This window comes from Vombatus ursinus, unplaced genomic scaffold, assembly GCF_900497805.2.
Source record: "Vombatus ursinus unplaced genomic scaffold, bare-nosed wombat genome assembly UNPS02014957.1, whole genome shotgun sequence".
Taxonomy (NCBI): Eukaryota; Metazoa; Chordata; class Mammalia; order Diprotodontia; family Vombatidae; genus Vombatus; species Vombatus ursinus.
The window spans coordinates 116,872-126,828 of NW_020954735.1; positions in this window are offsets into that span (position 1 = coordinate 116,872).

Below are 9,957 nucleotides of genomic sequence, written 5' to 3' on the forward strand. Positions count from 1 at the left end.
TCATTCTTCCTGAGCTCTCAGTTACCTTTGACTCTTGACCATGGCTACTTTGTTTGATCATTATCCCCTTGCCTACTAAGTTGTAGGAGTCCCCCAAAGCTGTTCCCTGGGCTCTCATCTCTTCCTCCCTTCAGTATCTCATCAACTGTAATGCAAAAATTTACTCAGCACCAAGCAAATGACTCCAAAATCTGGCCCTAATTTCTTTCCTGAATGGCAAGTCCTATGTTGCCAACTACAACATAGACATCTCTACCTGGATATCCTTAGACTTCTTGAACTTAACACTTTCAAAACAGAGCTCATTATACTTCTCTAAAACCCACCCTACTCCTAACATGCCCATTTCTGTTCATGGAAGCACTACCCTTCCTAACACCCAGGGTTCAAGTCCTCCCTCTGACATCCACTGGCTTTGTGTCCATGACTGAACCTCTCAGCACCTGGGACAGCTCTCTGAAGCTTGCCTGCATCAGTGGAGAGAGTTTCCATGCTGGTGAAATCAGAAGCCCAAACCCCTCTCCAAATTATTTTTAATAATAATAATAACTCATATTTCTTCCCCTTGCCATTGACAAAGTACTTTTCTCACCATTCTCTGAGCTAGACAGTACAACTGTGATTGTCTCCATCTTACAAATCAGGAAACTAAGACCCAGAGAGGTAAATTACCTTGCCACACAAGGGTCGGTCGTGGAATCCAGTTAGTCAGCAAGTTCAGAAACCAGTCAGACCATGTAATTATAGATATGAGACTTGGAAGGGACCTAAGAGATCATCTAGTCCAACTTCCTCATTTTAAGGAGGAGAAATTGAGGCTTAGAGGAGGCTCCGTAGATAGAACATTAATCCTGGAGTCAGGAAGACCTGAGTTCAAATCTAGCCTCAGCATTATTAGCTGTGCTACCCTGGGTAAGTCATTTAGCCTCTGCCTCAGTGTCTTCAAGTATAAAATAGGGATAACAATAGCATTTATCTACCATTATTGTGAAGATTAGATGATATAATATTTGTAAAGTGCTTAGAACATGGTAGGTGCTTAATAAATCCTTATTTCCCTACTTTCCTTCCATCCTTCACACAGTTGCCAAATCAATATCCATAAAACACAGATCTGATCATCTCACCACTCTACTAAAAAAGTCTTAAATGGCTCCCTATTGTTCTAGGATAAAGTACAAAATCTTCAGGCTGGTACTTAATCCCCTCCAACACTCTGGCTCTCACCCACTTTTCCAGACTTCTATCACATTACTGCCCTTCACACACTCAGAGTTCTTGCCAGACTGGCCCACTAGTTATTTCCCTGTACTTGACATTCCGTCTCTCATTCCTATGCCTTTGCACTAATAGTCCCCCACACATCTACCCTCCTCACATGTACCTTTTGTGATCCATAGCATCCTTTAAAGCCCAACTCCAGTGTTGCCTCCCACATGAGACCTTCTCTGATCCTCTCCCCCTATCCCATCAGGTATTAGAACCTTCTTCCTCTTGAAATTTCTTCACATATATATTTGTATTTACCTACTTGTCTAGTATATGTTGTATTTCCCATCACCTGCCCCCCTCCCAGTTCCTCAACATAGTTTGTGAGCTCCCTGAGGGGTAGGACTGTCTTGTTTTTGTCTTTTTACTCCCTAGCATCTAGCAGCATTTCCTGGCACATAGTAAATGTTTAATAAATATTTGTTGAACTGGCTGATTTTGCTTTCTGCTTAAAACTCACAGCTTTTCTTTCTTTTAACAAAGAGTAAATTGCAAAAGAATACAGTTTCATGAACTATCAATCTCAATCACTCTTCTGTATTGTTTTGCTAGACTGTTTACGGGGGAGTATAATTTGTTCATGAGTTTGTTTATGTTTGTCTGCATGTTAAAACCAAACTCATCCACCTCTACCCACCCCTCCCAGCCAGGATACTTGTCAGGCTGTGCCAAGCTTTTATCCCTTTATTTGCTCTAAATTCAAGCTTCCTGATGCCCAACTCTTCCTCCTTTGTGTCCAGATTGAGGTCCAGAAGGCCACTGGTCCCTTGGTGCTTCCTTGACTATTGGAGGAGAGAAATGCTCATTAAGGCAAGTCCAATTGTTCTGTTCTGGGTGGAGAGAGCAGACACTTGGAGTCCTCCATCACTAATAAATCATTGTTCCATTCCAGATTCATGATCTGTTTAAAGAGATCATAATATCAGAGACTCTGAGTTGAAAGAGACCTCCGATGCCATCTAGGAAAGCCCCTTCATTTTGACAGATGCTCCATGCAAATATTTTCCCCCAATATGCATTTTCCTTTGTCTAGATGCATGTATTTATCTGTGCCAAAGCACAAATGTAATTGAAATAGTCTAGTTTGTTTTTATATTATATTCTTTATGTCATGGCTGATGACGAATTTGTCCCTTCTCCACAGTTGTGTGAGATATAACTTCCCTTGCTACATATGTGTGTATATGTGTGTCTACTCAAGCACACATACACATAAGGGTGGGGGTCAACCTTGACAATCGCCCCCAAACCACTTAAAGAAAGTGACAAGATGCTCTGCCCTAATAACTTAAGTCAAATTAACAAGCGTTTATTAAACACTTACAGCAGATATTGTGCTAAGCACTGGAGATACAAAGAATGGAAAAAACCAATTCTGCTGGCAAAGAGCTCGCATACTCTCTGACTGGAGAGACTACATTCAAACCACTATGTACATACAAGATACATACTGGGTGAATTGAAAACAATCTCAGAAGGGAGGCACTAGCATTTGGGGGAAGAATAGGAAAGGCCTCTTGTAGAAGGTAGAATTTAAGCTGAGATTGTGAGGAAGCCAGGGAAGCCCAGAGGGAGAGGATTGCAGGCAGGAAGGACAGACCGTGAAAATGCATGGGGCTGTGAGATGAATGAAGTATCACGTGTGAGGAGCAGCAAGGAGGCCAGTGCCTCTGGCTCACAGAATACATGGAGGGGAGTAAGATATAGAAAGCCTGGCAAAGTGTGTGTGTCTGGGGGGGTCATGTCTTGAAGGGCTTTAAAAGCCAAACAGAGGATTTTATATTTTATCCTGGAGGTAGAAGGGGGCCACTGGAGTTTACTGAGTTGGGGAAGGGAGAGGGAGTGAATGGTCTGACCTGGCCTTAGAAAGAGCGCTTTGGTACCTTGCTTAATCAGGAAAGAATGCATCTTGATTGTTCACTAGGTTCAAACAGGAGTGAATATCACTGGCACCACTAGGTACAACATGGCCATGACCTGTGGGGCTTGTATAAAACCAGTGAGCTAGTTTGGAATCAGTATTCTATTATCTGGAAACTTAAGGTTAGTTGAGGCCCTGAGAAGAAATCACTTGATAAGAGAGAGAATGCTAGGGCAGTGGCCTCAGTCTCCTCTTCCCACCTCACTCCTTTAGCTAGAGGAGGACTTGGTAAGGCTTCGAAGGGTCAGGGGCACTTGGACTTTTTCATCAATGTCCTGGCAGCTTTCCTCCAAACAGTGACTGTATTGGGAGTAGGAACTGAGGACAAACTGGCTACCATGAGGAATGCAGATTCAAGGCTCTATAAAGATCCCAACATAAAAGTAACACTATACCTAAAGGGAACTTCATGAGTATGCCCATAAAGTGGAGAAAATGATTTCCAGAAACTGGGAAATTTGAGTTATCCCTTTGCAACATGTGCTTTCTAAGCTTGAGCCCACTTTCCCCCAGACTTTGTATGACCTGGTAGGAGAATGTGTCACAGATCCTGACAGGGGGCATGTTTTTGCACCTAATTATTTTTATTAAGCCTCCTTAGTAAATATCACTTTCTCAAAGCCAATTAATTCTGGCTAATTGCTATCAATTGATAATCATTGGAGGAAGCACATCAGTGGATCTTTATAATATTAGAAAATAATCTTCTGGGGGGCAGCTAGGTGGTGCAGTGGATAGAGCACTGGCCCTAGATTCAGGAGGACCTGAGTTCAAATCTGGCCTCAGACACTTGACACTTATTAGCTGTCTGACCCTGGGCAAGTCACTTAACCCCATTGCCTAACCAAAAAAAAAAAAAAAAAGAAAAAGAAAATAATCTCCCAACCCTCAGGGTTACCGCTAGACTCTGAAGAGGTAAATAGCCTCATGATCTTTGGACAAATGACCTTTTGGTGTGAGTAGGGTTTGGGAGAGTAGCCCCAGAGTCTACATGTGCTACATGCTTATACACATATACTATATGTACACACACACACATATAGTTTATTTATCTATATACAGATGATTTCCCCTCAGTAGAATATAAGCTCCTCAAGGGCATGTGTTGCTTCATTTTTGTATATATCTACAATACCTAGAGCAGGTGTTTAATAAAGGTTTGCTGTGTTATTGAACTGGAATTGATATCAAATTATTCATGAATAGTTTGTGTCCAGTCATTTAACCAGTTCTCATCCCACCTAATCATATTATCACCTAACCCGCATCTCAGTTAGTAAAGTAAGTCAACAAGCATTTATTAAGGGCTTACTGTGTCCCAGGTACTGTGTTAAGTGCTGGGGATAAAAAGAAAGGCAAAATGATATCTCTCTATCTTTTCCCCAAGAATAGTATGAGAAACTCAGTCACATGCTTTGCTAAGCCTGAGGTAAACCATATCTATAGCATTTCCCTGGTCTTAGAAAAGGAGATGAGTTTAGTTTTCCATGATTCGTCCTTGATGAAACCTTGCTGGCTCTCCATGATCACTGTCTCCTTTTTCCAGTTGTTTGCTAACCATCTCTTTAATAATAGATTGCAGAATTTCACCACGAAGCAAAGTCAAGCTCATTGGCCAATTTGCAGACTCCATTTTATTCCTTTTTTTGAAAATTGGGACAGCATTTTTCCTTTTCTAACATGTCAGTAACTCTTCTATTCTACAAGATCCTTAAAAGATCACTGACAGTGGCTCAGTAATCACATCTTCCAATATAAGAAAGCAAAATGATGATATTACTTAAATTGATCTGTAGATTTAATGCTAAATCAATCAGATAACCAAGGGGATACTTTATTGAGTTAGACAAAACAATAACAGGATTCATCTGTAGGAATAAAAGGTCGAGAATTTATGAGGATAGTTACAACTAAGGAAAATGATAAAAATAATCAGAAGGGTTTTTGGCATTAAAAGACGTCAAATTATATTTTATACCAATTAATTATAAAAACTATCAGGTACTGAATAAAAAACAGAAAAGCTAGTCAGTGGAATAGATAAAATAAGCAAATTTAAAAGGAAATGCATACGCAAATCTAGTCTTTGGTAAACCCAGGAACAAAAGGACTGGGAAAAGGGTTCTATTCAACAACAGCTTCTGGGAAAACTAAAATACAGAAAATGGGTTGGGACCAGCAGCTTACACCATATATCACAATAAATTCTAAATGATCAAATCAGTTAAATATAAAAATCATGGGATTAAAAAGTTAAAGGATAAAGAAGGTTATATCATACAACTGTGGATAAGGGAAGAATTTTTGTGATCAGTCATCATATAAAGAATATTTTTTTTTAAATTACACTATTTTAATTATATTTGTGCTTTGGCACTAATAAAATACATCCAGCTAGAAAAAAGAGTAAAAAAAGAAATGGATTGGGAAAAATCTTTGTACAGAACAGCCTTATAAAAATCTGACATCCCAAGTCTTTAACCTAGAATAGACCTTAATGGTTCTATGAATAGATTTCAGTGGGGCCTGTGAACTTGGATGGGAAAAAATAATATCTTTATTTTAATTAACCTTTGATTTCCTTTGTAATGCCTATGTATTTTATTGTATTTATTTAAAAACATCATTCTGAGCAGGCGGCCATAGACTTCACCAGGCTGCCAAATAGTTCTGTGACACAAAAACATTAAGAACCCCTGATATAAGGAATTAACACAAATCCATATGATTGAGAACCATTCCCCAATAGACAAATAGCGAAAAGATTTGAACAGTTTTCAAAAGAAGAAACATAAATTGTTGACACTTATCTAAACAAAGGCTTAAATTGCTAATAATCAAAAATATAAATTAAAACAATTCATTTCACCAATGTCAAATTGGCAAAGATGGAATAATTTAATGTTGGCAAGAATTCAGGGAAATAGGCATACTTATTCATTGTTGGCAGAGCTTTGAATTGGTCCAAACATTTTGAAAAATAATTTGAAATTATGCAAGAAAAGTTACAAAATTGTTCATACCCTTGGATGCAACTATTAGGTTTATACCCCAAGGTGGTTACTGACATTGAGAAAAGACAAATCTGTGGAAAAATGTTCATAGCAGTACTATTTGTAATAGCAAAAATTTGGAAACAAACCATGTACCCAGTGATTAGGGAATGGTTGAATAAATAATGGCATATTAATGTAATAGAATATTAGTATGCCATAAAATAACAAATATGAATAAAAGAGATATTGGAAGACCTTTATGAAATGATACAAAGTGAACAAAACAGAACCCAAAAAAACACTGCATACCATTATTATAACAATACAAATGAAGACAATTTTAAATGGCAACAAATCTCAGATCAAATACTTTGGACGGGGTTAGTATTAACTTATAGTATACATCTGTTCTTTCTTTTGACAAAGGGAAAACTATCAAAGTATGAAGTTGCATCACAAATCAGTCACAATCTCTCTTGTATTATGTTTTAATGAACTGTTTTCAGGTATTGTATATCACAGGGGATTGAATTGTGAGTTTTGTACGATGTGTCAAAACATAATTTCTTAATTAAAAATAATATTTGTTGATTCAGTTGCAGTTTTTTGAAGGGAGAATATGTACATTCTGGCTGAGGAGTAACAATGATAATAATAACAATAATGATAACAATAAAGATGTATATGATGTTTTCATGTTTATAAAATACCCTATAAACATTGTCTCATTTGAACTTCACAACAACCTCAAGAGGTAGGTACTACAGGTGTTATTATCTCCATATTACAGATGAGGAATTACTGAAGCTCAGAGAGGTTAAGTGACTTGCCCAGAGTCACCAAGCTAGGAAGTGGAGGAGGTTGAATTTGAATCCAATGATAGAGTTTAGAGGCACAGGTATTGAATAGATGCTAACCCAAAGTGTACTTGAATCTGGGTGTAACTTTCAGGAAGAGATGAGAAAGGGGATGGGGCTGAGAAGGCATATGGTGGTTTCAGTCTGTTTTGGTAGAGGGAATACTTGCCTCAGTGAGATCCCAGAAGCATTGAAGTATTTCTAAAACACATCCAACAGAGGAAAACATCAGGGTTGCCTATTGCATTTGTCTTACTGAGATTTAACAGGAAATTCCAACCACTATTTGAAGTGTTTCCTGGAATCTTTGTCATGACTCTGATGTACAATGTCATGATCCTAATGGTAATTTATGTTGAAGCACAGCCTCAACACATCCTTCTTGGCCCATTTCTTCATCTTTAAGAACAGCTGTATCTCAAGTATCATTCCTGTGATGCAGCAATGTTTTTGTTTGACCAATGAGATGATCTCTTTCCTTGGCTTCATCGCCCAATTTTATACTTTTGGCTGTTGAGCATGTATTGAATGCTGCTTACTGACCATGTCTTTTGACCACTACTTAGTCATCTGTACCACCCTAACATGCTGGCCTTAAGGGTTTTGCACCCACCTACTGAGTGTGCAGTGACTGGTAAATTGTATTGTTCCAATCTTCATTGTCACTTTGACCATCCCGTCATGAATTTAAAATTCAGCATTTTTTGTGGCCAGAAATCTATCATGAAGTTGGTCTGCATGTCTATCCACAGAAATTAAACAATGGCTTTTGGGGGGCACATCCCTGTTCACCGGGGGCCCCTTCTTGCCGACTCTGGTATTCTGCGCCAACATCACTGCCACCATCCTGAGGAGAGGGCTTTCTCCTCCTTCTCCTTCCACTTTGTAGCAGTGACCCTATACTATGGGATCCCCAGGCACCATGTATGGTACCAGTCAGATGAATCAGTAAGATCTGCTTTGTGATTTATACTATTGCTACCACTTTTGAAAACTCTTTCATTTGCACCCTGAAAATCCAGTCTGTGAAAGAAGTCCTGAGAAAACTAATCAAGTAAATATTCAGAGGGGTCATCCCACTGGGCATGAGGTTTCTTAAGCCTCCAGGCTTCAAGATGACCCAGGACACAAAGTAATTACGTCAATGCCTAGGATGCTACTTCAAATGGACCCTAAATACCCATCCTGTATTTCCAAAGCTCCTCTCTTTTGTTTAAGTAGATAAACACCTCTATTTTAGGCAATTATTGTCTACCCAGCAGCAAAGGCAGAGGTCTTGACAGTGACATGATTGGCTAGTGACAGTGATGCAAAAATATCAAGTATTTTAGAATATTGGTACTCTGAGCCCATATTTACGACACACAGAGCAGAAAGTTAATACAATTTTCGGGCTCTGTCAAGCCCCACCTCCACCCCCCCACCCAAACCACAATTTCACTTGAAAGATAATGAGCCTAAATTATGTGAGGTTTCTGTTTTGCTTGAATTATCTAAATAGATCCTTCATCCTCCCTCCACATTTCAAGTATAGAAGCAACCTAAAGGGTCACCTGAAATTTAATCAAAATATCTAAGCCTTTGGATGAAGATTTGTGCTGAAAATGTTTCTCGTGGAGTATTTGGCGTCATTTGAATGGATAAATTGCATATAAAGGCACAGTGCCCAGCACAGTAAGTGCTATATAAATGTTGTTGTTGTTGTTATTATTATTGGCTTGTCCATTTAAGAAATCTCATTAAACAAAAAACTCAGCGTACCAAATTCAAGCTTTCCAAAAACATAAAGTGGGGCACAATTATTTGCATTACACCAATGGATTCTTCATTTAATTATAAGTCAAAAGCAAAACAAAGACAATGATTGCTCAATGCCTTTCAAATAGAATTTGATCTTCAAAAAAATGGATTTACATTAAACTTTTTGAGAACACACTTATGGAAATATGGCAGAAGCTCAGCTCCTCTCCATCACCTCAAAATACCTATACATTTACCAAAAAACATAAAAGAACTATAAAACCCGAAAAAGGTCAAAGAATACACAGTTCTCATTAAGAAACCATCACAGGAAGATTGTCAGAAGTATTGAAGAAATGAGTAAGCCAAAACAAGTTCCTGTGATAATGAAGAAATACTCTGGGGTAAAACAAGTATGGGGATAAATTTCCAGAAGAAAAGGATAACTAATTCTGCAATACATACAACAAGAATTCCACAAAAGAGAGTGGAATGCCCACAAGAATTCCCAGAGTGATTGAAAAGCCTACTGAAAGAGTTGAAAAGAAAAAAAAAATAAGAAGTAAAATCAGTGTTCCTAAAGGAAAAACTAAACAGAGAACCAATGATTTGGAACAAAAGGTTGAAAATGTCTTTTTTAAATTTTATTTTTATTCCAAATCTAACAAACATCAAAGGAAATACACATTTCTATATACACGGTAGAACAGAAAAAGAGGCTTGTATACAAAATTGCTTATCTCTATTATGTATAGCATGCTGTTATTTTAAAGTATAATTTCAGTTCAACCTGTCCTGCTTGTCTATGGTTCCTTTGAGCCTTCCTTCTATTCTCTTCTCTGCATTTTTAAAAGCTCTGTCCCAATGGCTTGCTTTTCTTTTAAAATAATTTAATTTTTTAATTTAATTTTTTTTTTGGTATTTTGCTATTCTCTCTGTAACCCCTCATCTTTCTCCCTACCCCCATCGAAAACAAGAGAAAAGCAAAGATCTTATAACAAATATACAGAGTAAAGCAAAACAAATTGTCACACGAGCTGTGTGTGAAAACATATGTCAGATTCTGCATCTTAAGTCCATCAATTCTTTCAAGCGGCAAGTATTATGCTTTGTCATCAGTCTCTAGAATTGTAGTTGGTCACTATATTGATCCAAGCTCTCAAGTCTTTCAAGG